This window comes from Pleurodeles waltl, chromosome 6 (assembly GCF_031143425.1).
Source record: "Pleurodeles waltl isolate 20211129_DDA chromosome 6, aPleWal1.hap1.20221129, whole genome shotgun sequence".
In the NCBI taxonomy this organism is placed as follows: Eukaryota; Metazoa; Chordata; class Amphibia; order Caudata; family Salamandridae; genus Pleurodeles; species Pleurodeles waltl.
Window position 1 is genome coordinate 82281086 of NC_090445.1, and position 27104 is coordinate 82308189.

Consider the following 27104-nt stretch of genomic DNA (forward strand, 5'->3'; position numbering starts at 1 on the left):
GCTTAGGCTGATAGATAATGGTAGCTTAGCAAAGCAGCTCAGGCTGAACTAGGAGACGTGTGAAGCTACTACAGTACCACCTAGTGTCATATGCACAATATCATAAGAAAACACAATACACAGTTATACTAAAAATAAAGGTACTTTATTTTTATGACAATATGCCAAAGTATCTTAGAGTGTACCCTCAGTGAGAGGATAGGAAATATACACAAGATATATATACACAATAGCAAAAATATGCCGTATAGTCTTAGAAAACAGTGCAAACAATGTATAGTTACAATAGGATGCAATGGGGAAACATAGGGATAGGGGCAACACAAACCATATACTCCAAAAGTGGAATGTGAACCACGAATGGACCCCAAACCTATGTGACCTTGTAGAGGGTCGCTGGGACTATTAGAAAATAGTGAGAGTTAGAAAAATAACCCTCCCCAAGACCCTGAAAAGTGAGTGCAAAGTGCACTAAAGTTCCCCTAAGGACAAAATAGTCGTGTTAGAGGGAAAATGCAAGGAAAACACAAATCAGCAATGCAACAACGATGGATTCCTGACTGAGGGTACCTGTGGAACAAGGGGACCAAGTCCAAAAGTCACAAGCAACTCGGAGATGGGCAGATGCCCAAGAAATGCCAGCGGTTGGTGCAAAGAAGCTCTTACTAGGCTGAAGAACTGTGAATACTGCAGGAACGACAAGGGCTAGAGACTTCCCCTTTGGAGGATGGATCCCCCACGCCTTGGAGAGTCGTGCAGAAGTGTTTTCCCGCCGGATGGACGCCAACAAGCCTTGCTACACGCAAATCGTGCGTTTGGCGTTTTTGGACGCTGCTGGGGCCCAGGAGGGACCAGGAGGTCGCAAATTGGACCTGCAGAGAGAGGGGACGTCGAGCAAGACAAAGAGCCCTCACTGAAGCAGGTAGCACCCGGAGAAGTGCCAGAAACAGGCACTACGAGGATGCGTGAAACGGTGCTCGCCGAAGTTGCACAAAGGAGTCCCACGTCGCCGGAGACCAACTTAGAAAGTCGTGCAATGCAGGTTAGAGTGCCGTGGACCCAGGCTTGGCTGTGCACGAAGGATTTCCGCCGGAAGTGCACAGGGGCCGGAGTAGCTTGCAAAGTCGCGGTTCCCAGCAATGCAGCCCAGCGAGGTGAGGCAAGGACTTACCTCCACCAAACTTGGGCTGAAGAGTCACTGGACTGTGGGGGTCACTTGGACGGTGTCGCTGGATTCGAGGGACCTCGCTCGTCGTGCTGAGAGGAGACCCAAGGGACCGGAAATGCAGCTTTTTGGTGCCTGCGGTTGCAGGGGGAAGATTCCGTCGACCCACGGGAGATTTCTTCGGAGCTTCTGGTGCAGAGAGGAGGCAGACTACCCCCACAGCATGCACAAGCAGGAAAACAGTCGAGAAGGCGGCAGGATCAGCGTTACAGAGTTGCAGTAGTCGTCTTTGCTACTATGTTGCAGGTTTGCAGGCTTCCAGCGCGGTCAGCGGTCGATTCCTTATCAGAAGGTGAAGAGGGAGATGCAGAGGAACTCGGCTGAGCTCATGCATTCGTTATCTGAAGTTTCCCCAGAGACAGAGACCCTAAATAGCCAGAAAAGAGGGTTTGGCTACCTAGGAGAGAGGAAAGGCTACTAACACCTGAAGGAGCCTATCACAAGGAGTCTCTGACGTCACCTGGTGGCACTGGCCACTCAGAGCAGTCCAGTGTGCCAGCAGCACCTCTGTTTCCAAGATGGCAGAGGTCTGGAGCACACTGGAGGAGCTCTGGACACCTCCCAGGGGAGGTGCAGGTCAGGGGAGTGGTCACTCCCCTTTCCTTTGTCCAGTTTCGCGCCAGAGCAGGGGCTAAGGGGTCCCTGAACCGGTGTAGACTGGCTTATGCAGAATTGGGCACCTCTGTGCCCAACAAAGCATTTCCAGAGGCTGGGGGAGGCTACTCCTCCCCTGCCTTCACACCATTTTCCAAAGGGAGAGGGTGTCACACCCTCTCTCAGAGGAAGTTCTTTGTTCTGCCATCCTGGGCCAGGCCTGGCTGGACCCCAGGAGGGCAGCTGCCTGTCTGAGGGGTTGGCAGCAGCAGCAGCTGCAGTGAAACCCCAGGAAGGGCAGTCTGGCAGTACCAGGGTCTGTGCTACAGACCACTGGGATCATGGAATTGTACCAACAATGCCAGGATGGCATAGAGGGGGCAATTCCATGATCATAGACATGTTACATGGCCATATTCGGAGTTACCATGGTGAAGCTACATATAGGTAGTGACCTATATGTAGTGCACGCGTGTAATGGTGTCCCCGCACTCACAAAGTTCAGTGAATTGGCTCTGAACAATGTGGGGGCACCTTGGCTAGTGCCAGGGTGCCCTCACACTAAGTAACTTTGCACCTAACCTTTACCAGGTAAAGGTTAGACATATAGGTGACTTATAAGTTACTTAAGTGCAGTGTAAAATGGCTGTGAAATAACGTGGACGTTATTTCACTCAGGCTGCAGTGGCAGGCCTGTGTAAGAATTGTCAGAGCTCCCTATGGGTGGCAAAAGAAATGCTGCAGCCCATAGGGATCTCCTGGAACCCCAATACCCTGGGTACCTCAGTACCATATACTAGGGAATTATAAGGGTGTTCCAGTAAGCCAATGTGAATTGGTAAAATTGGTCACTAGCCCGTTAGTGACAATTTAAAAGTAATGAGAGAGCATAACCACTGAGGTTCTGGTTAGCAGAGCCTCAGTGAGACAGTTAGGCACCACACAGGGAACATACACATGCACACCTATGAGCACTGGGGCCTTGTGTGACAGGGTCCCAGTGACACATACATATAGGCCACAAACCTATGAGCACTGGGGTCCTGACCAGCAGGATCCCAGTGACACATAACAACCATACTGAAAACATGGTGTTTTCACTATGAGCACTGAGGCCTGGCTATCAGGATCCCAGTGAGACAGTGAAAACAGTGACAAACACCCTGACATACACTCACAAACAGGCCAAAAGTGGGGGTAACAAGGCTAGAAAGAGGCTACCTTCTCACACAACCCCCCCCCAAACGAAGGACAATAAGGCTAACCTTGGCCAGTTGAGACTTTATTGTCTAAGTGGTGATAAGTAGAGAGTAGCTCTGCAATAGACTGGTTACTCCCTTTATCATCCACTATATGGTTACTTCCCTGTGGGGATGTAAACCACCCTGTTTGAAGTTTTTTAGCTAAGCAACAATGTGAAGATGTATTTTCAGAGTTTCTATCAGTAAGTTTTAGTTTAGAGCAGTGGGAATTGTCCACTGAACCTATTTGTAGTGATGGAAATGCCAGACAGGGATGCTGTCTCAGAAAAGCCATAGCTGGGCAAAAACTTTGTCCATCTGGCTGGAAGAGAGAACAGGGATGCTGTTTCTCTTGAGTTGGAGCAGGGCAGGGATGCTGTCCTATGAGCTCCACACTAGGGCAGGGATGCTGTCCTAAGTGTTGTGAGGTAGTGCAGGGTTTCTGCACTAAAGTTTCTCTGGGAGGGTTGGAGGGATGCTCCATGTTAACTAAAATGGTGCTGTTTTTCTCACCAATGTTAGTTATCCCACAGAGAGGTACTTCCACCTCAGGGAGTACAGTTTTGCCAACTGATGATTCCCTTGGAACAGGTGCCACCCCAGGAGAGGTTTCTCCCACCACAGGAATAGTATCCTGAATGGTAGGGTGGTTAGGGGATACTGTGATACCCTTTTTACCTGTTGATGGAGAGGGATCCTGAGTTTTCAGGCCTTCTCTCCTTTGCTTTTTCATTTCACTTGAAATGAGAGGGAACAATTCCTCAGGGATGCCCAGCATGGCTGCATGGGCATAAAACTCTACATCAGCCCAACCTGAGGCCTCTAGGTCATTACCTAAGAGACAGTCTACAGGTAAGCTAGGTGATATCACCACCTGCTTAGGGCCAGTAACTCCACCCCAACTAAACTGAATTATAGCTAAGGGAAGAAACTTAGTGGAGTTATGGACATCAATAATCTTATACTGTTGTCCAATGATGTGTTGTTCAGGAGGCACTAGGTTTTCAGTCACCAAAGTGAAACTGGCACCTGTGTCCCTGTAGGCCAAGGCCTCAACACCATTTATTGAAACTGTCTGCCTGTACTTATCCATTGTAAGGGGACAAGCAGCCAGTGTGGCAAGGCCAATGCCACTAGGTGTGACAGAAACTGTCTTGGGACTGATTACATCAGTTTCCACTATGGACCCATAAGTGAACCCAACTACACCCTTTGCTTGACTGTTGCCAGCAGTCCCACCACTAGTACCACTACTGCTAGGGGCACTAGAGCTTGATGTATTAGTGGTGGTAGGCTCAGGGGGTTTACCTGGACAGGACTTATCCCCTGGCCTATGGCCTCTGTTTTTACACACAAAGCACCAAGGCTTTTTAATGTGTGCAGGTTGGGAAGAAGAGGAAGAATTTGTTTTATCCCCACCCTCTGAAGAGTGTTTAAGATTTAAAGTGGGATCTTTGGTTTTACCCTTATCCCCATGCTTATCTTGAGATTTTTCACCATCTTTCTTCTTATTGCCATCTTTGTCACCCCCTGTATGAACTTTTCTGTTCACCCTTGTTCTGACCCATTTGTCTGCCTTCTTTCCCAATTCTTGGGGAGAGGTCAGATCAGAGTCTACCAGGTACTGGTGCAACAAATCAGACACACAATTATTAAGTATATGCTCTCTCAGGATTGTGTTATACAGGCTTTCATAATCAGTAACTTTACTGCCATGTAACCACCCCTCCAAGGCCTTCACTGAATGGTCAATGAAATCAACCCAGTCTTGTGAAGACTCCTTTTTGGTCTCTCTGAACTTTATCCTGTACTGTTCAGTGGTTAAGCCATAACCATCCAGGAGTGCATTCTTAAGAACTGTAAAATTATTGGCATCATTTTCTTTCACAGTAAGGAGCCTATCCCTACCTTTTCCACTAAATGATAGCCATAGGATAGCAGCCCACTGCCTTTGAGGGACATCCTGTACAACACAGGCCCTCTCAAGTGCAGCAAACCACTTGTTAATGTCATCCCCCTCCTTATAAGGGGGAACTATCTTGTGCAGATTCCTGGAATCATGCTCTTTTGCAGGATGACTATGGGGAATACTGCTGCTGCCACCATGGGTATCTAAACCCATCTTCTGTCTTTCCCTCTCTATTTCTAAAGACTGTCTATCCAAATCCAGCTGTTGCTTCTTGAGCTTCAGTCTGGTTTGCTCCACTCTCAATCTATTGAGCTCCCTTTCTAACAATCTGTCATCAGGGTGGGTGGGAGGGACATTTCTAGATACAGAGGTATGATGGGAATGAACAGAAGGAGACCTGTCCCTTACAGAGGGCACCCTAACAGCTTGGCTACCAGTATAATGTGAGAGCACATCATCAGTATGATGTGATTCAACCTCTGTACCAACTATGCTAGACTGTCTAGTAATGGGCAGGCTGAGAAGTTTATTTCCTGAACCTTTTCCTGGGGGAGTCCCTGGATCAGATTGAGAACCATTAGCTACTTTTTCTACAGATTGGGCACTTATGGCCTTATCCTGTACTCTAAGCATATTAATTAACAGTTCTAAGGAAGGATTCTTCCCTACACTCAAACCTCTCTCTATGCAGAGACTCCTTGCTCCTTTCCAGCTAAGGTGATCATATGCAAGTTTGGACAGTTCAACTTTTTGGCCTGTGCCAGACATTTTTTAGAGAGAGTTAAAGTGATAGACAAAGAGAAAAAAGTTTTCAGAACTTTTTGGAAAGACAGAAAAAACTTTTTAAACTTTTAAGAACTTTTTGAAAGTTTAGAAGTACTTTTCAGCACTTAGAAAAGAGTGAAAAGAGGAAATGCAAAACTTTTTGGCTATGTGTATATACACTGACCTTGTTTTGTATATTTTTCTCTTATGAAAAGTACAATGACAAGAGTGGTAAGTAGTCTCAAAGCACTTATCCCACCGCTGCACAACCAATGTAGGAGGCTGGACTGGCTTGTAGTGAGTACCAAGGGGTACTTGCACCTTGCACCAGGCCCAGTTATCCCTTATTAGTGTATAGGGTGTCTAGCAGCTTAGGCTGATAGATAATGGTAGCTTAGCAAAGCAGCTCAGGCTGAACTAGGAGACGTGTGAAGCTACTACAGTACCACCTAGTGTCATATGCACAATATCATAAGAAAACACAATACACAGTTATACTAAAAATAAAGGTACTTTATTTTTATGACAATATGCCAAAGTATCTTAGAGTGTACCCTCAGTGAGAGGATAGGAAATATACACAAGATATATATACACAATAGCAAAAATATGCCGTATAGTCTTAGAAAACAGTGCAAACAATGTATAGTTACAATAGGATGCAATGGGGAAACATAGGGATAGGGGCAACACAAACCATATACTCCAAAAGTGGAATGTGAACCACGAATGGACCCCAAACCTATGTGACCTTGTAGAGGGTCGCTGGGACTATTAGAAAATAGTGAGAGTTAGAAAAATAACCCTCCCCAAGACCCTGAAAAGTGAGTGCAAAGTGCACTAAAGTTCCCCTAAGGACAAAATAGTCGTGTTAGAGGGAAAATGCAAGGAAAACACAAATCAGCAATGCAACAACGATGGATTCCTGACTGAGGGTACCTGTGGAACAAGGGGACCAAGTCCAAAAGTCACAAGCAACTCGGAGATGGGCAGATGCCCAAGAAATGCCAGCGGTTGGTGCAAAGAAGCTCTTACTAGGCTGAAGAACTGTGAATACTGCAGGAACGACAAGGGCTAGAGACTTCCCCTTTGGAGGATGGATCCCCCACGCCTTGGAGAGTCGTGCAGAAGTGTTTTCCCGCCGGATGGACGCCAACAAGCCTTGCTACACGCAAATCGTGCGTTTGGCGTTTTTGGACGCTGCTGGGGCCCAGGAGGGACCAGGAGGTCGCAAATTGGACCTGCAGAGAGAGGGGACGTCGAGCAAGACAAAGAGCCCTAACTGAAGCAGGTAGCACCCGGAGAAGTGCCAGAAACAGGCACTACGAGGATGCGTGAAACGGTGCTCGCCGAAGTTGCACAAAGGAGTCCCACGTCGCCGGAGACCAACTTAGAAAGTCGTGCAATGCAGGTTAGAGTGCCGTGGACCCAGGCTTGGCTGTGCACAAAGGATTTCCGCCGGAAGTGCACAGGGGCCGGAGTAGCTTGCAAAGTCGCGGTTCCCAGCAATGCAGCCCAGCGAGGTGAGGCAAGGACTTACCTCCACCAAACTTGGGCTGAAGAGTCACTGGTCTGTGGGGGTCACTTGGACGGTGTCGCTGGATTTGAGGGACCTCGCTCGTCGTGCTGAGAGGAGACCCAAGGGACCGGAAATGCAGCTTTTTGGTGCCTGCGGTTGCAGGGGGAAGATTCCGTCGACCCACGGGAGATTTCTTCGGAGCTTCTGGTGCAGAGAGGAGGCAGACTACCCCCACAGCATGCACAAGCAGGAAAACAGTCGAGAAGGCGGCAGGATCAGCGTTACAGAGTTGCAGTAGTCGTCTTTGCTACTATGTTGCAGGTTTGCAGGCTTCCAGCGCGGTCAGCGGTCGATTCCTTATCAGAAGGTGAAGAGGGAGATGCAGAGGAACTCGGCTGAGCTCATGCATTCGTTATCTGAAGTTTCCCCAGAGACAGAGACCCTAAATAGCCAGAAAAGAGGGTTTGGCTACCTAGGAGAGAGGAAAGGCTACTAACACCTGAAGGAGCCTATCACAAGGAGTCTCTGACGTCACCTGGTGGCACTGGCCACTCAGAGCAGTCCAGTGTGCCAGCAGCACCTCTGTTTCCAAGATGGCAGAGGTCTGGAGCACACTGGAGGAGCTCTGGACACCTCCCAGGGGAGGTGCAGGTCAGGGGAGTGGTCACTCCCCTTTCCTTTGTCCAGTTTCGCGCCAGAGCAGGGGCTAAGGGGTCCCTGAACCGGTGTAGACTGGCTTATGCAGAATTGGGCACCTCTGTGCCCAACAAAGCATTTCCAGAGGCTGGGGGAGGCTACTCCTCCCCTGCCTTCACACCATTTTCCAAAGGGAGAGGGTGTCACACCCTCTCTCAGAGGAAGTTCTTTGTTCTGCCATCCTGGGCCAGGCCTGGCTGGACCCCAGGAGGGCAGCTGCCTGTCTGAGGGGTTGGCAGCAGCAGCAGCTGCAGTGAAACCCCAGGAAGGGCAGTCTGGCAGTACCAGGGTCTGTGCTACAGACCACTGGGATCATGGAATTGTACCAACAATGCCAGGATGGCATAGAGGGGGCAATGCCATGATCATAGACATGTTACATGGCCATATTCGGAGTTACCATGGTGAAGCTACATATAGGTAGTGACCTATATGTAGTGCACGCGTGTAATGGTGTCCCCGCACTCACAAAGTTCAGTGAATTGGCTCTGAACAATGTGGGGGCACCTTGGCTAGTGCCAGGGTGCCCTCACACTAAGTAACTTTGCACCTAACCTTTACCAGGTAAAGGTTAGACATATAGGTGACTTATAAGTTACTTAAGTGCAGTGTAAAATGGCTGTGAAATAACGTGGACGTTATTTCACTCAGGCTGCAGTGGCAGGCCTGTGTAAGAATTGTCAGAGCTCCCTATGGGTGGCAAAAGAAATGCTGCAGCCCATAGGGATCTCCTGGAACCCCAATACCCTGGGTACCTCAGTACCATATACTAGGGAATTATAAGGGTGTTCCAGTAAGCCAATGTGAATTGGTAAAATTGGTCACTAGCCCGTTAGTGACAATTTAAAAGTAATGAGAGAGCATAACCACTGAGGTTCTGGTTAGCAGAGCCTCAGTGAGACAGTTAGGCACCACACAGGGAACATACACATGCACACCTATGAGCACTGGGGCCCTGTGTGACAGGGTCCCAGTGACACATACATATAGGCCACAAACCTATGAGCACTGGGGTCCTGACCAGCAGGATCCCAGTGACACATAACAACCATACTGAAAACATGGTGTTTTCACTATGAGCACTGAGGCCTGGCTATCAGGATCCCAGTGAGACAGTGAAAACAGTGACAAACATCCTGACATACACTCACAAACAGGCCAAAAGTGGGGGTAACAAGGCTAGAAAGAGGCTACCTTCTCACACACGCCTAAAGAAAAAGACACCGTCAATACACCAAAAAATAAAAATAACTGCTGTGTCCTGGATAGTATGCTGTATGTCTAAACACGTATAAGTTCCAAAAGGCGGGACTTATTGGCTATGCCAATGCTTGCTTCCTTTTAGTCTCAGCCACGCTGCACAGTAGTAGCGCAGCTACATAATATTCCTGAAAAGAATACATCGCCAAAGCCATTAGCTCTCGAATAGGCGAGGCTAATTGCCTTTGTCAATGCTTGTTTGTTTTGCTGCCTGAGCCTATTTTCTTTCCCAGCCCGATCCCGAGAACATTCTAGATCAGATCATGTACGCAATGGATGTACACATAACAAGTGTTACGTAATCTTGGCAGCTGGGGCTGAAACAGGCTGGTGGGGCGCTTTCACTTTCACTTTCGGTCGTGATGGGAAAGTGGGGAAACCTAGGCTACCTGTTCCCACAAGACACAAGGCTCCACTCCCTGCTCGTGCACTTGTTCCAAAGACCGTAGGAGATACTGGCAAGGTCCAAGCACCGACGACCGACGTCTCTTTACTGAAGGCGAGGGGCTGCCCAGCTCATGCCAGGCAAGTGAGCATGACTCAAGGAGGGAGAGAGGGAGAGGAAAACGTGGGAGCGGCAGATGAAGCGCGAGTACGCTAGGAAAACAGTGGGAAAGTTCTGCAGATTTGGGGGGCAGAAATTAAAAAGTAGAGGGAAGAGGGGATGGAGCATGAGAGAGAGGCAAGGTAGGACGCGGGCAAAGGGTGGAGGGGATGAAAAAACTGACTAGGGAAAAGAGGAGGCGGAGAGACGGAGTTTGGAAGGAGGCCTCTCTGTTGCCAGGGTAACCAGGTGTAGGTTCGTCGGGTATAAATCATGGGCACCAGGTGTGTCACTGGAAGTGCTTTAAATGGACGGGTACTGTCCGGTACTGAGTGCGAGTACCTGCACTACTCAGCACTGCTGCAACTCATTTAATGGGAGAGTACCGGCACTTCTCAAGTGGAAACAGGTACTCGGAAGAGTATCTGCACTTGACATTTCTATTTAAAGCACAGGTCAGTGCCATGCCTCAGTGAAAGCAATGCTTTAAATGGGAAGGTGTTATCAGGTACACCGTACCTGCATTTCTTTGATTTGGAAGGGATAGCACCGGCAGTGCTCCAGTGCTTTTATCGATGGGGGACAGGCACTTCTCAGCAGCAAACTGGTACTCTGTGACAAGGAGTATCTGCGCTTGTGCATTTGCAATTCAAGCACCTAGTGGAATCCAGGGCCGGCTTCAGGGCGATGCCAGTGGCGTAACAACGCCACCCGCAGCACCCTTCGTGCCGTGACCCCCCAAGCTCCAAGGGTCCCCTTCAGCATTGGGCTTGAGAGCTCCTGAATAAGACCTGAAGAGGGCCCCCTCAATGTACTTTGCATGGGGGCCACCCCAAGTTTTGTTACGCCACTGGGCGGTGTCCAGCTCCGTGGCACTGGGCGAAGAGCTCAGGAGGCGCTGTATTTGGAAATGCCTTTTATGGCGTTAAAAGCACCTGCTGCCTTGCACCCCAGATTTGTTTCAGGAAACAATACACACGTTAAGATATCTCTGGCGATTAATCTACATGCTGAAGAGAGGCCAAGTCACAGTTTTGACCGTCCATGAAGTAGAACGGAGAGGAGTTATGCCTGCTTCATACCGTGCATATCACTGAGTTGTATTTTATGTAGATAGCTCAGAGGGTTACTGCTTTTGTCACGGAGGTCCTTTTGTTATGTGTGGTTCATAAGTTACAACCCTGACAGAACACAGCGAGCTATGAACTGGCCCCACAGAGCTACACGAAAACTGCATGTATGACCCTGTGGTCCTGATTGCCTTAACATTTCTTGTGTAACATTGACTTACACTACACTTATGCGATTCATTGTCTCTGTATAGTGTGTGTGATGTAAAGTGCTCTGACGCCCTACAACGAGCTGAGCAGCGCTATAAAAGAAATGGACTAGTTGTGCGAGAAGGGCTACGGAGAGATGAGGGGTGCAGTTGGAGCCCCCTGGAGAAGGCGGTCACTTACAACAAGCATCGGGGTGCTTTAGGAAAGAACAGACAGAGGTAGAGATACAAGTGGAAGAGGGGAGCGAGCAGGGCTGATATGAATAATTTCCATGGATGCTTTGGGATCCCAGAACAGCCCTCGTCTCTGCACAAACTCCTGTTAGCACCGGGATTGGATTTTCGCTCTTTGCTTGGAGCTGGGCCTGAGTAATGACCCTCATTGCTCTAGGTATGAAGGCGAGTGATGATTTGCTGTTTTGATTACTTCTTAGTCTGGTCAGATTGAAATGTTGCACAGCATAATGTGCCGGTGCCCAAAGCTCTCCTCTGAAACACGCGACTTTTGAAATTAAGTGTGCAGTACGGAATACTGAGGCAGCGTAACCCTGAAGCCATCTCAGGCCCCTTTGATCTGTTTACAGCCACTCCCTGACCCTTCAGGTCTCTCTTGTAGCTTTGTGCTTTCTCCTTTTGTGACTCTTTTTCGGTGTTCTCTTATTCCGTCTTTCCCATGTGTGTCTTTTGCTCGCAGTAAATGCTTGAGGCAGAAAAATAAGTGCCGGTGCCCCGCACCGGAAACCACCGTCTCAAATTAAGCAGAGTCCTCCAGCACAGGTGCATGGTAGCAGTACCTGTTTCGCTTCTTCAATGGGACCATTCGTGAAGTTCTCAATAGAACACAACACCCTAAACACCAGTTGGAGTAAAAGGGCTCCCAACGCCCCCCAAACCATCTTGTGTGTCAGCCCGGGCTGCTGCAGCCTCCAGGACACACAGATGTTTAGCCGTTTTGCTTTGTATTTTAAGTGCATACAATACACAGTGGAGGCTGATCCTGGGCAGGGCCACAACAAGTATTCTGCAACTATTTTGTCGGCCTTTCACCTTCAGGCAAGCACATATAAAATATTAAGCACAAACCTTTAATTAAAAATTTGTGTCAAAATAGTCAGTGGGAAATGCATTATTTTATCATTTGAAAGCTACATTGGTTAATGGGGTCACAGCTGATATCTGTGTGTGTGTAAGCAACAGTCACACAACTGAGTCCTGTTTCTGTGTGTGTAAGCAGAAAGTCATACAACTGAGTCTAGTTATCTGTGTGTATAAGCAGAAAGGCACACAACGGAGTCCAGGTATCTGTGTGTGTGTAAGCAGACAGTCACACAACTGAGTCCAGGACAAGTATCTGTGCGTGTAAGCAGACAGTCACACAACTGAGTCCAGGTATCTGTGTGTGTATAAGCAGACAGTAACACAACTGAGTCCCAGACAGGTATGTGTGTGTGTGCAAGCAGACAGTCACACAAGGGAGTCCAGGTATCTGTGTGTGTAAGCAGACAACACAACTAAGTACAGGACAGGTATCTGTGTGTATAAGCAGACAGTCACACAACTGAGTCCAGGTTCAGCACCAGTAGAGCAGTGACGTGTATTTATTCTGCTATGAGCTCCCAGCCTGTGATTGAAAACATTGTGAATATGCAAGACATTATTTTACAATTGCTTTGCACACAGTATAAGAAAGGCTGCTACAAAATTGCAAAGAGCTAAAGGGGGAGATTTATTAACGTTTCACGCACTGCAGCACAACTACTAAAGTTGTGCTGCGATGTATGGAAAGGAGAGAGCAGAATATTTGCTAAAATATGGTGACTAGAACTTTAGGCTGATGTGCCTCCGCACACACACCAGTGCAAAGCTGCAAGGGTGTGTGTGTTCTGGCAAGCATAGATTGTGCACATCATGGGTATACATCCAGTACAAAATGCTATGCTCAGATGTAGTGTACCACTTTTCCCAGTTTGCAAGTTTGCTAGAAAAAAAATATATTTCTCCAAGTCAAAGCCAGCCTCAAAGAGGCATTATTTTTCTACGCAAAGCCTGGTCTACAAATGCTAGTAGATAGATATTTGCATTAAAAACAGTGGGTGGTTGTATGGGAACGTCCATGTACCACCCATGGTAAGCCACCTTGACACAAAGCAGTGCCAGCGCCACATTGCGTTACTTTACAGCTACTTTCCAGCCCTAATAAAGTTGTGCACTTGAAAGTAAATCCCAAACAAACTGTTTGCACTGCTTTGCGTCACTTTTGTGATGCAACCCAATATATACAGCTGGGCTGGAGAAACTGTACAGACCCCAGGCGTGCGTCTGAGCGGCAGTGACTACCGCTCAGACCAATCCTGGTGCTGCTTACATGCTATGTAATGCTTGTAAGCAGCGTCAGGGTTGCTGGGAAGCAAATGCTGGGACACCATCAGGAGCAAAGGAGCGAGGAAGCAGGAGACAGTAATGGGAGACAGGCAGCGAAAGGTAAGTAGTTTCTTTTTTTTTTTTTTTTTTTTTTTTTTAATGTTTCCCCCGACGTCCGATTCCAAAACTTGACATATCCGGCGGCCGCTGCCGTTGGATTGAAATAATCTTTGCAAAAACGTGTTTTAAAGTCCTTTGGTTTGAAATCTGTTCAAACTGCTTTTTGGTAGGCTCACTCATTCCCCCTTTTAAAGAGCTCTTTCAGTAGCCTATAAACATTGTAAAATCCACAAAAGCATGTTTGTTTTTATCACTAATATATTTAAAATGAACAATTTGTCTCTCTATTTTCTTGAAATGGCTTTGAAGATAGCTCCGCCGCATTGATTGAATTGTTAACGGCGACCCCATTGGTTAATTGTTAGTCTCTCCCCCACAAAGTTCAGATCTGGTTGTGTCCCTCCTAAGCACTTAAAGACCATGAATATCAGGCCATTGAGTGAATCAAGGTACAGTCCACCAGGAGAATATATCACATAGTTGCTCAGTAGCAGTCACTGTTTGGACATGAGGCCTTTGCTAGGAGTATGCAATTTCTCCATTTTACTGAGGCACATACTTTCCAGTTCTGGGCAGTTATTTCCCAGATCACTGTTTTCAGGTTTCATGGTCTACTTTTTTCATTTTAAATGCACCAAAACTGTCACTTGATCTAGTATTAGGTTGCTGTAAAGTGCTGTATCTCCTCCTGGTTTCATGGCCCTAGAGGTCTCCTTTGAGAAATGCAGGCCAGAGCTTCTCAAGGAGGCTAACAGACAGAAGAGACTTCAAGGTTTTATGGAAGGAGAAGAAATGAGAGATTGTCTAGCAGTGAATGGGAGCTGGATCAAAACTTTCACTCCTAGATGGCTAAATAGAGACCACCTGCTGATTTAGTTTTTTCTAGAATGGAATTTCAGTAAGAGTTTCCCCTCCAATTGGAGTGTATGTGCCAGTTTGTCATGGTGTCTGACTGAGATCACCAGAACTGCTTTGGATGGTAAACAACTTTGTGAAAAAAAATATTCTTTTTCCCCTGCTAGTCAGAGCAGTTTTCTGAGAGGTCCTGAAACATGATAAAAATTCTTCAACAAGCTGACCAGTCTAATAGGCTTATTGCCGACTCGCTCTACAGCCTAAATAATATAGAAGCTGGAAATCCTAGATAACGACACTTGCAATAGTCTAACTTTGGAGAGACATATGCCCATAACATATTGGAAGACAATTTGGTGGGTAAGATTGGCAGATCGTCAGAGTAGACAATAATAATGTTCACTGCACACAGCATTGATTTTAGAGTATTTCAATAGCTCATCATTAAGCAGAAGAACACCCAGTGATTTTGCCTTTATATAGGATCCGGGGGAGCACCAAAACAAGCAGGCCACATCACGCTATCCCTTCCCTCTATCAGCTGCCACTTATCTCTATTGAGCTTTAAAAAGTTTGCGCGCCCAAGGCTGATCAGCTCGAAGACAGCTATGCATCCTGTTTAGAGAACGAGGAGCAAGAACAGTGCAACTGTAGGACTGAATCAATTTATATGGAGGAAGAACATTGATATTAAATAGTAGTGGTGATAAAAAGGAGCCCGGTGGCACCCCAAGTGTGGGAGCTGATCCCCTTGATATAAAATATCCTATCTTCCAGAAATGATTTCCAGAATGCAACATTATATCAAAGAAAATTAAAAAAACGGTTCCACATGTCTTCTCAGGACCAGCTTTCCTCGCTTCCACTGTTAGCGGTTTCCACTGAAACCTCTGTATTATTTTTCATGATCCTGTGTCCTTCTTCCGCCTCCCTCAGCAGTATCTCTTTCTCAAGTAGGTGCAGCATCAGGTCATTTGCTTCCTATTCATCTTAACTCAAATTTGCATCTGTCAGCATTTAACCAGCTAGTCTTCTAATCTGCTACCACAAATGCTGTCACTCCTGGTATCATTCTGAACGTTTATCTGAGGTGCTGCACGCCCACCCATACGTCAGGTTAGCAAGCACCTCTTGTTGAGTCACTTTTCAACATTCCTTGGTCTTTTTCTCTCATCCTCTTTATGAAGATGGAGAAGTGGGCTTCATAATGACAGAGGATTGTGCCAGCCTGGAGCTTTCCAATAAGCAAAATGGCTGATGAGCCTCTTGTCAAGGGGAGCGGTTCAGTATTCTCTTAGGTACACGAGTCTGGTCAGCTACATGCACCTTGCTTGTTATATAGCAAGCCACAGTCTTTTTTGAGGCCTACGTACATCTTTCAGCCTCCCAATTCTGCTGCAGCCATTGTAGTAAGATTCAGGGGTTTTGTGTGCCATGTATCAAGTCCTGAAACTCTTTATGGGTTATTCCCCGTGCATTGTCAGTCTTATCTCCTGGGGAATTTCATAGGCCACACTTATCATCTCCAAGACGTTGAGCAACCAGGCAGCTGGCAAACCCATTTTATTTAGAATTTGGTACCAAGCCTGGATAGGGTGAATATGAGGGGAGCGACCAACAGTGTCAAAACTACTTTGCAGACTTGGCACAACAAACAATGTCCACTCAGAAAGGTTCACTCTCTTCAGTGGAGCCGCTGCAGTGGTCTCTCTTCTGAAGGCACAGAGATTACCTCCTGGCAGAAATCTCTAAATCTGGCATTCAGTACACCAGGTGAATGGAGGCCCCACCCATCACTTCTGCTGATTTGTCGGGCTGCCAAGTACCCAGCAGGGTCTCAATGACCCGAGTTGTGTTTGAGACTTTGTATTTAGTGTTTTGTATTCGGAGTTTGTGTCTTTAGTGGAGAGAAGATTTGCATTATGTGACTGGGTACAGGGATCATCTCTTGTGATCTTCGGGCAGCTAATGTAGTTTCTTGTGAAACACTAGTGCTTAGCATCACAGAATTCACCTCTGGCCACAGTTGCGACACTACATTCTGCCTGATGCGATTTTTGTTTGCAGTCACAAAGCCTGGGATTTAAAATATAATAGGATTCACAGCTGCAGAAGAATTTATTGCGATACGTAAATGCCATTTTGTGTGTCAGAAGTCTTGCTTGTGTAATCCATTCAAAATCACAAATTAATGGATGTGTGTGAAAGGGATGCCCCCCTAGTATTTGCGATTAAGAAAGCAAATATCAATTGTTTGTGACCGAAATTAAGGTTACAAACCATCGATCAGTTTCTGCCACCCTAGTTGAGGTGATAACTAATTCTGAATTGGGGTGGCCCCCGGGACAGTTCCCTGTTAAGAATTGAGAAATGGCGGCCTCCTCAGGGTGGGATTGTGCGGGTTCCATACAGTGGACCACTGTATTCTCACCCCATTGTCTTGCCTGCATTTCAATATTAAGCCAAATAGGTCGCTTTAAACAAAAAATATTGATATAAATGGAATGTTAATGGAGGTCTGCTGTCCCTCAGAGCAGTGGCGTAGCGTGGGGGGAGCAGGGGGGGCCGGTCGCACCGGGCGCAACATCTGGGGGGGGCGCGCTCGCGAGTGCCAAAATCCACGGGTTAGGGGGCGCAAATTACTTGTCTTGCCCCGGGTGCTGACAACCCACGCTACGCCACTGGGGACATAAGACTGGGGTAGAGCGAGAGATGGAGAAAGAGAAAGGTGCCTGTGTCGAGTCAGCAGCAGAGAAAATGAAACAAAGGGGCCTCCTGGGCTAACCACACACTACTTCCTCACAACGAACACACAGAGGGTGTGTGAAATGACATAGACACAGCAGCCCGGCTAGCTCAGTCGGTAGAGCATGAGACTCTTAATCTCAGGGTCGTGGGTTTGAGCCCCACGTTGGGTGTGATGCTTTTTAAAGGCTTCTCCATTTTCGGGTTTAACATTAACTCTCACCTTTTTCAGATATTTCGCTGAGGCTTAAAACTACACACACACACACATCCTGCAGTTTGCCTCACGATTCCCACAGGACTCCACACAACGCACCACTTCCCGCCCTGGGAGGCGCCGCTGGGAGCGGTCCTAGGCCAACCCTTTCCTGCGCCCTTTCCTAGCCTGAGCTGCCCGTGCTTACAGCGAGCTCGGAGTCTGCTCCGGTCCGTCCTGTACCCCCCATCCTTTCAAAAAGAGGAGTTTAAGGTCTCATCCCGCTGGTGTTATGATTAAAGTAGGTATGAAAACTACTTTATGTCGGCAGAGGTATTTGATCACGGGACTGGGGAAGATACTGCTCTTAAATGTGACACCTTACACCACTCGACTATTCCGGCATCCTCCGGAACACAGTTCTGGAGGCTGACTGCCATCTTGCGAAACAGGGAGAGTTCACACTTTTCTCTACTGGACATTTAAGTATGTGCACAGAGACAGGTTGAGAGGACAGATGCATGTATGTACCAGATTGAGCTCCAGAGAGACTGATGGGGACATAAGACTGGGGTAGAGCGAGAGATGGAGAAAGAGAAAGGTGCCTGTGTCGAGTCAGCAGCAGAGAAAATGAAACAAAGGGGCCTCCTGGGTTAACCACACACTACTGCCTCACAAAGAACACACAGAGGGTGTGTGAAATGACATAGGCACAGCAGCCCGGCTAGCTCAGTTGGTAGAGCATGAGACTCTTAATCTCAGGGTCATGGGTTCGAGCCCCACGTTGGGGGTGATGCTTTTTAAAGGCTTCTCCATTTTCGGGTTTAACATTAACTCTCACCTTTTTCAGATATTTTGCTGAGGCTTAAAACTACACACACACACATCCTGCAGTTTGCCTCACGATTCCCACAGGACTCCACACAACACAGCACTTCCCGCCCTGGTAGGCGCCGCTGGGAGCGGTCCTAGGCGGAGCCTTTCCTGCGCCCTTTCCTAGCCTGAGCCGCCCATGCTTACAGCGAGCTCGGAGTCCGCTCGGGTCCATCCTGTCCCCCCCCCATCCTTTCAAAAAGAGGAGTTTAAGGTCTCATCCCCGCTGGTGTTATGTTTAAAGTAGGTATGAAAACTACTTTATGTCGGCAGAGGTATTTGATCACGGGACTGGGGAAGATACTGCTCTTGAATGTGGCACCTTACACCGCTCGGCCATTCCGGCATCCTCTGGAACACGGCTCTGGAGGCTGACTGCCACCTCGCGAAACAGGGAGAGTTCACACTGTTCTCTACTGGACATTTAAGTATGTGCCCAGAGACAGGTTGAGAGGACAGATGCATGTATGTACCAGAGTGAGCTCCAGAGAGACTGATGGGGACATACAGTGGCGTAGCGTGGGGGGTGCCGGGGGGGCCGGCCGCACCGGGCGCAACATCTGGGGGGGGCGCACTCGCGAGTGCTAAAATCCACGGGTTAGGGGGCGCAAATTACTTGCCTTGCCCCGGGTGCTGACAACCCACGCTACGCCACTGGGGACATAAGACTGGGGTAGAGCGAGAGATGGAGAAAGAGAAAGGTGCCTGTGTCGAGTCAGCAGCAGAGAAAATGAAACAAAGGGGCCTCCTGGGATAACAACACACCTCTTCCTCAGAAAGAACACACAGAGGGTGTGTGAAATGATATAGGCACAGCAGCCCGGCTAGCTCAGTCGGTAGAGCATGAGACTCTTAATCTCAGGGTCGTGGGTTCGAGCCCCGCGTTGGGCGTGATGCTTTTTAAAGGCTTCTCCATTTTTGGGTTTAACATTAACTCTCAGCTTTTTCAGATATTTCGCTGAGGCTTAAAACTACACACACACACACATCCTGCAGTTTGCCTCGCGATTCCCACAGGACTCCACACAACGCAGCACTTCCTGCCCTTGGAGGCGCCGCTGGGAGCGGTCCTAGGCCGAGCATTTCCTGCGCCCTTTTCTAGCCTGAGCCGCCCGTGCTTACAGCGAGCTCGGAGTCCGCTCCGGTCCGTCCTGTCACCCCCCCATCCTTTCAAAAAGAGGAGTTTAAGGTCTCATCCCCGCTGGTGTTATGATTAAAGTAGGTATGAAAACTACTTTATGTCGGCAGCGGTATTTGATCACGGGATTGGGGAAAATACTGCTCTTGAATGTGGCGCCTTACACCACTCGGCCATTCCGGCAGCCTGCGGAACACGGCTCTGGAGGCTGACTTCCACCTCGCGAAACAGGTAGAGTTCACACTGTTCTCTACTGGACATTTAAGTATGTGCCCAGAGACAGGTTGAGAGGACAGATGCATGTATGTACCAGAGTGAGCTCCAGAGAGACTGATGGGGACATAAGACTGGGGTAGAGCGAGAGATGGAGAAAGAGAAAGGTGCTTGTGTCAAGTCAGCAGCAGAGAAAATGAAACAAAGGGGCCTCCTGGGATAACCACACACTACTTCCTCACAAAGAACACACAGAGGGTGTGTGAAATGACATAGGCACAGCAGCCCGGCTAGCTGAGTCGATAAAACATGAGACTCTTAGTCTCAAGGTTGTGGGTTCGAGCCCACGTTGGGCGTGATGCTTTTTAAAGGCTTCTCCATTTTCGGGTTTAACATTAACTCTCACCTTTTTCAGATATTTCGCTGAGGCTTAAAACTACACACACACACACATCCTGCAGTTTGCCTCACGATTCCCACAGAACTCCACACAACGCAGCACTTCCCACCCTGGGAGGCGCCGCTGGGAACGGTCCTAGTCCGAGCCTTTCCTGCGCCCTTTCCTAGCCTGAGCCGCCCGTGCTTACAGAGAGCTCGGAGTCCGCTCCGGTCCGTCCTGTCCCCCCCATCCTTTCAAAAAGAGGAGTTTAAGGTCTCATCCCCGCTGGTGTTATGATTAAAGTAGGTATGAAAACTACTTTATGTCAGCAGCAGGATTTGATCACAGGACTGGGGAAAATACTGCTCTTGAATGTGGCACCTTACACCGCTCGGCCATTCCGGCAGCACTTGGAACACTGCTCTGGAGGCTGACTGCCACCTCGCGAAACAGGGAGAGTTCACACTGTTCTCTACTGGACATTTAAGCATGTGTCCAGAGACAGGTTGAGGACAGATGCATGTATGTACTAGAGTGAGCTCCAGAGAGACTGATGGGGACATAAGACTGGGGTAGAGCGAGAGATGGAGAAAGAGAAAGGTGCCTGTGTCGAGTCAGCAGCAGAGAAAATGAAACAAAGGGGCCTCCTGGGATAACCACACACTACTTCCTCACAAAGAACACACAGAGGGTGTGTGAAATGACATAGGCACAGCAGCCTGGCTAGCTCAGTCGTTAAAGCATGATACTCTTAATCTCAGGGTCGTCGGTGCGAGCCCCACATTGGGTGTGATGCTTTTTAAAGGCTTCTCTATTTTCGGGTTTACCAATAACTCTGACCTTTTTCAGATATTTCGCTGAGGCTTAAAACTACACACACACACACATCCTGCAGTTTGCCTCACGATTCCCACAGGACTCCACACAAGGCAGCACTTCCTGTCCTGGGAGGCGCCGCTGGGAGCGGTCCTAGGCCGAGCCTTTCCTGCGCCCTTTCGTAGCCTGAGCTGCCCGTGCTTACAGAGAGCTCGGAGTCCGCTCCGGTCCGTCCTGTCCCCCCCATCCTTTCAAAAAGAGGAGTTTAAGGTCTCATCCCACTGGTGTTATGATTAAAGTAGGTATGAAAACTACTTTATGTCAGCAGCGGTATTTGATCTCAGGACTGGGGAAGGTACTGCTCTTGAATGTGGCACCTTACACCGCTCGGCCATTCCGGCAGTCTCTGTAACGCTACTCTGGAGGCTGACTGCCACCTCGCGAAACAGGGAGAGTTCACACTGTTCTCTACTGGACATTTAAGTATGTGCCCAGAGACAGGTTGAGAGGACAGATGCATGTATGTACCAGATTGAGCTCCAGAGAGACTGATGGGGACATAAGACTGGGGTAGAGCGAGAGATGGAGAAAGAGAAAGGTGCCTGTGTCGAGTCAGCAGCAGAGAAAATGAAACAAAGGGGCCTCCTGGGATAACCACACACTACTTCCTCACAAAGAACACACAGAGGGTGTGTGAAATGACATAAAAACAGCAGCCTGGCTAGCTCAGTTGGTAGAGCATGAGACTCTTAATCTCAGGGTCGTCCGTTCGAGCCCCACATTGGGTGTGATGCTTTTTAAAGGCTTCTCCATTTTCGGGTTTACCAATAACTCTGACCTTTTTCAGATATTTCGCTGAGGCTTAAAACTACACACACACACATCCTGCAGTTTGCCTCACGATTGCCACAGGACTCCACACAACGCAGCACTTCCCGCCCTGGGAGGCGCCGCTAGGAGCGGTCCTAGGCCGAGCCTTTCCTGCGCCCTTTCCTACCCTGAGCCGCCTGTGCTTACAGCGAGCTCTGAGTCCGCTCCGGTCCGTCCTGTCCCCCACCCATCCTTTCAAAAAGAGGAGTTTAAGGTCTCATGCCCGCTGGTGTTATGATTAAAGTAGGTATGAAAACTACTTTATGTCGGCAGCGGGATTTGATTACAGGACTGGGGAAGATACTGCTCTTGAATGTGGCACTTTACACCGCTCGGCCATTCCGGCACCCTCCGGAACACGCCTCTGGAGGTTGACTGCCACCTCACGAAACAGGGAGAGTTCACACTGTTCTCTACTGGACATTTAAGTATGTGCCCAGAGACAGGTTGAGAGGACAGATGCATATATGTACCAGAGTGAGCTCCAGAGAGACTGATGAGGACATAAGACTGGGGTAGAGCGAGTGATGGAGAAAGAGAAAGGTGCCTGTGTCGAGTCAGCAGCAGACAAAATGAAACAAAGGGGCCTCTTGGGATAATCACACACTACTTCCTCACAAAGAACACACAGAGTGTGTGTGAAATGACATAAGCACAGCAGCCCGGCTAGCTCAGTCGATAGAGCATGAGACTCTTCATCTCAGGGTAGTGGTTTCGAGCCCCACGTTGGGTGTGATGCTTTTTAAAGGCTCCTCCATTTTCGGGTTTAACATTAACTCTCACCTTTTTCAGATATTTCGCTGAGGCTTAAAACTACACACACATATATCCTGCAGTTTGCCTCACGATTCCCATAGGACTCCACACAACGCAGCACTTCCCGCCCTGGGAGGCGCCGCTGGGAGCGGTACTAGGCCGAGCCTTTCCTGCGCCCTTTCCTAGCCTGAGCCGCCCGTGCTTACAGCAAGCTCGGAGTCCTCTCCGGTCCGTCCTGTTCCCCCCCCCATCCTTTCAAAAAGAGGAGTTTAAGGTCTCATCCCTGCTGGTGTTATGATTAAAGTAGGTATGAAAACTACTTTATGTCGGCAGCAGGATTTGATCACGGGACTGGGGAAGATACTGCTCTTGAATGTGGGACCTTACACCGCTCGGCCATTCCGGCAGCACTCGGAACATTCCTTTGGAGGCTGACTGCCACCTCGCGATAAAGGGAGAGTTCACACTGTTCTCTACTGGACATTTAAGCATGTGTCCAGAGACAGGTTGAGGACAGATGCATGTATGTACTAGAGTGAGCTCCAGAGAGACTGATGGGGACATAAGACTGGGGTAGAGCGAGAGATGGAGAAAGAGAAAGGTGCCTGTGTCAAGTCAGCAGCAGAGAAAATGAAACAAAGGGGCCTCCTGGGATAACCACACACTACTTCCTCACAAAGAACACACAGAGGGTGTGTGAAATGACATAGGCACAGCAGCCTGGCTAGCTCAGTCGGTAGAGCATGATACTCTTAATCTCAGGGTCGTCGGTGCGAGCCCCACATTGGGTGTGATGCTTTTTAAAGGCTTCTCTATTTTCGGGTTTACCAATAACTCTGACCTTTTTCAGATATTTCGCTGAGGCTTAAAGCTACACACACACACATCCTGCAGTTTGCCTCACGATTCCCACAGGACTCCACACAACGCAGCACTTCCCGTCCTGGGAGGCGCCGCTATGAGCGGTCCTAGGCCGAGCCTTTCCTGCGCCCTTTCGTAGCCTGAGCTGCCCGTGCTTACAGAGAGATCGGAGTCCGCTCCGGTCCGTCCTGTCCCCCCCATCCTTTCAAAAAGAGGAGTTTAAGGTCTCATCCCGCTGGTGTTATGATTAAAGTAGGTATGAAAACTACTTTATGTCAGCAGCGGTATTTGATCTCAGGACTGGGGAAGGTACTGCTCTTGAATGTGGCACCTTACACCGCTCGGCCATTCCGGCAGTCTCTATAACGCTACTCTGGAGGCTGACTGCCACCTCGCAAAACAGGGAGATTTCACACTGTTCTCTACTGGACATTTAAATATGTGCCCAGAGAGAGGTTGAGAGGACAGATGCATGTATGTACCAGAGTGAGCTCCAGAGAGACTGATGGGGACATAAGACTGGGGTAGAGCGAGAGATGGAGAAAGAGAAAGGTGCCTGTGTCGAGTCAGCAGCAGAGAAAATGAAACAAAGGGGCCTCCTGGGATAACCACACACTACTTACCCACAAAGAACACACAGAGGGTGTGTGAAATGACACAGGCACAGCAGCCCGGCTAGCTCAGTCGGTAGAGCATGAGACTGTTAATCTCAGGGTCGTTGGTTTGAGCCCCACGTTGGGCGTGATGCTTTTTAAAGGCTTCTCCATTTTTGGGTTTAACATTAACTCTCACCTTTTTCAGATATTTCACTGAGGCTTAAAACTACACACACACACATCCTGCACTTTGCCTCACGATTCCCACAGGACTCCACACAACGCAGCACTTCCCGCCCTGGGAGGCGCCGCTGAGAGCGGTCCTAGGCCGAGCCTTTCCTGCACCCTTTCCTAGCCTGAGCCGCCCGTGCTTACAGCGAGCTCGGAGTCCGCTCCGGTCCGTCCTGTCCCCGCCCCATTCTTTCAAAAAGAGGAGTTTAAGGTCTCATCCCCGCTGGTGTTATGATTAAAGTAGGTATGAAAACTACTTTATGTCAGCAGCGGGATTTGATTACAGGACTGGGGAAGATACTGCTCTTGAATGTGGCACCTTACACCGCTCGGCCATTCCGGCAGCCTCCGGAACACACCTCTGGAGGTTGACTGCCACCTCACGAAACAGGGAGAGTTCACACTGTTCTCTACTGGACATTTAAATATGTGCCCAGAGACAGGTTGAGAGGACAGATGCATGTATGTACCAGAGTGAGCTCCAGAGAGACTGATGGGGACATAAGACTGGGGTAGAGCGAGAGATGGAGAAAGAGAAAGGTGCCTGTGTAAAGTTAGCAGCAGAGAAAATGAAACAAAGGGGCCTCCTGGGATAACCACACACTACTTCCCCACAAAGAACACACAGAGGGTGTGTGAAATGACACAGGCACAGCAGCCCGGCTAGCTCAGTCGGTAGAGTCTGAGACTGTTAATCTCAGGGTCGTCGGTTTGAGCCCCACGTTGGGCGTGATGCTTTTTAAAGGCTTCTCCATTTTCGGGTTTAACATTAACCCTCACCTTTTTCAGATATTTTGCTGAGGCTTAAAACTACACACACACACATCCTGCACTTTGCCTCATGATTCCCACAGGACTCCACACAACGCAGCACTTCCCGCCCTGGGAGGCGCCGCTGGGAGCGGTCCTAGGCTGAGCCTTTCCTGCGCCCTTTCCTAGCCTGAGCCGCCCGTGCTTACAGCGAGCTCGGAGTCCGCTCCGGTCCGTCCTGTCCCCGCCCCATTCTTTCAAAAAGAGGAATTTAAGGTCTCATCCCCGCTGGTGTTATGATTAAAGTAGGTATGAAAACTACTTTATGTCGGCAGCAGGATTTGATCAGAGGACTGGGGAAGATACTGCTCTTGAATGTAGCAACTTATACCGCTCAGCCATTCCGGCAGCCACCGAAACACGGCTCTGGAGGATGACTGCCACCTCGCGAAACAGGGAGAGTTCACACTGTTCTCTACTGGACATTTAAGTATGTGCCCAGAGACAGGTTGAGAGGACAGATGCTTGTATGTACCAGAGTGAGCTCCAGAGAGACTGATGGGGACATAATACTGGGGTAGAGCGAGAGATGGAGAAAGAGAAACGTGGCTGTGTCGAGTCAGCAGCAGAGAAAATGAAACAAAGGGGCCTCCTGTGATAACCACACACTACTTCCTCACAAAGAACACACAGCGGGTGTGTGAAATGTCATAGGCACAGCAGCCCGGCTAGCTTAGTCGGTAGAGCATGAAACTCTTAATCTCATTGTCGTGGGTTCGAGCCCCGCAGTGGGCGTGATGCTTTTTAAAGGCTTTTCCATTTTCGGGTTTAACATTAACTCTCACCTTTTTTAGATCTTTCGCTGAGGCTTAAAACTACACACACACAAACATCCTGCAGTTTGTCTCATGATTCCCACAGGACTCCACACAACGCAGCACTTCCCGCCCTGGGAGGCGCCGCTGGGAGCAGTCCTAAGCCGAGCCTTTCCTGTGCCATTTCCTAGCCTGAGCCGCCCGCGCTTACAGCGAGCTCGGAGTCCGCTCCGGTCCGTCCTGTCCCCCCCATCCTTTCAAAAAGAGGAGTTTAAGGTCTCATCCCCACTGGTGTTATGATTAAAGTAGGTATGAAAACTACTTTATGTCGGCAGCGGGATTTGATCACAGGACTGGAGAAGATACTGCTCTTGAATGTGGCACCTTACACTGCTCGGCGATTCCGGCAGCCTCCGGAACACGGCTCTGGAGGCTGACTGCCACCTCGCGAAACAGGGAGAGTTCACACTGTTCTCTACTGGACATTTAAGTATGTGCCCAGAGACAGGTTGAGAGGACAGATGCATATATGTACCAGAGTGAGCTCCAGAGAGACTGATGAGGACATAAGACTGGGGTAGAGCGAGTGATGGAGAAAGAGAAAGGTGCCTGTGTCGAGTCAGCAGCAGACAAAATGAAACAAAGGGGCCTCTTGGGATAATCACACTCTACTTGCTCACAAAGAACACACAGAGGGTGTGTGAAATGACATAAGCACAGCAGCCCGGCTAGCTCAGTCGATAGAGCATGAGACTCTTAATCTCAGGCTTGTGGTTTCGAGCCTCACGTTGGCCGTGATGCTTTTTAAAGGCTTCTCCATTTTCGGGTTTAACATTAACTCTCACCTTTTTCAGATATTTCGCTGAGGCTTAAAACTACACACACACACACACATCCTGCAGTTTGCCTCACGATTCCCACAGGACTCCACACAACGCAGCACTTCCCCCCCTGGGAGGCGCCGCTGGGAGCGGTCCTAGGCCGAGCCTTTTCTGCGCCCTTTCCTAGCCTGAGCCGCCTGTGCTTACAGCGACCTCTGAGTCCGCTCCGGTCCGTCCTGTCCCCCCCCCCATCCTTTCAAAAAGAGGAGTTTAAGGTCTCATCACCGCTGGTGTTATGATTAAAGTAGGTATGAAAACTACTTTATGTCAGCAGCGGAATTTGATCACGGGACTGGGGAAAATACCACTCTTGAATGCAGCGCCTTACACCGCTCGGCCATTACGGCAGCCTGCGGGACACTGCTCTGGAGGCTGACTGCCACCTCGCGAAACAGGGAGAGTTCGCACTGTTCTCTACTGGACATTTAAGTATGTGCCCAGAGACAGGTTGACAGGACAGATGCATGTATGTACCAGAGTGAGCTCCAGAGAGACTGATGGGGACATAAGACTGGAGTAGAGCGAGAGATGGAGAAAGAGAAAGGTGCCTGTGTCGAGTCAGCAGCAGAGAAAATGAAACAAAGAGGCCTCCTGGGATAACCACACACTACTTCCT

General features: G+C 48.9%; 1 non-coding gene across 1 annotated transcript; it reads left to right on the forward strand.

The window, feature by feature from the left end:
• Positions 1-19000: 19000 nt before the first annotated feature.
• Positions 19001-19073, forward strand: TRNAK-CUU (transfer RNA lysine (anticodon CUU)). The gene has a single exon. It is a non-coding gene; the product is annotated as a tRNA-Lys (tRNA).
• The last annotated feature ends 8031 nt before the right edge of the window (positions 19074-27104 follow it).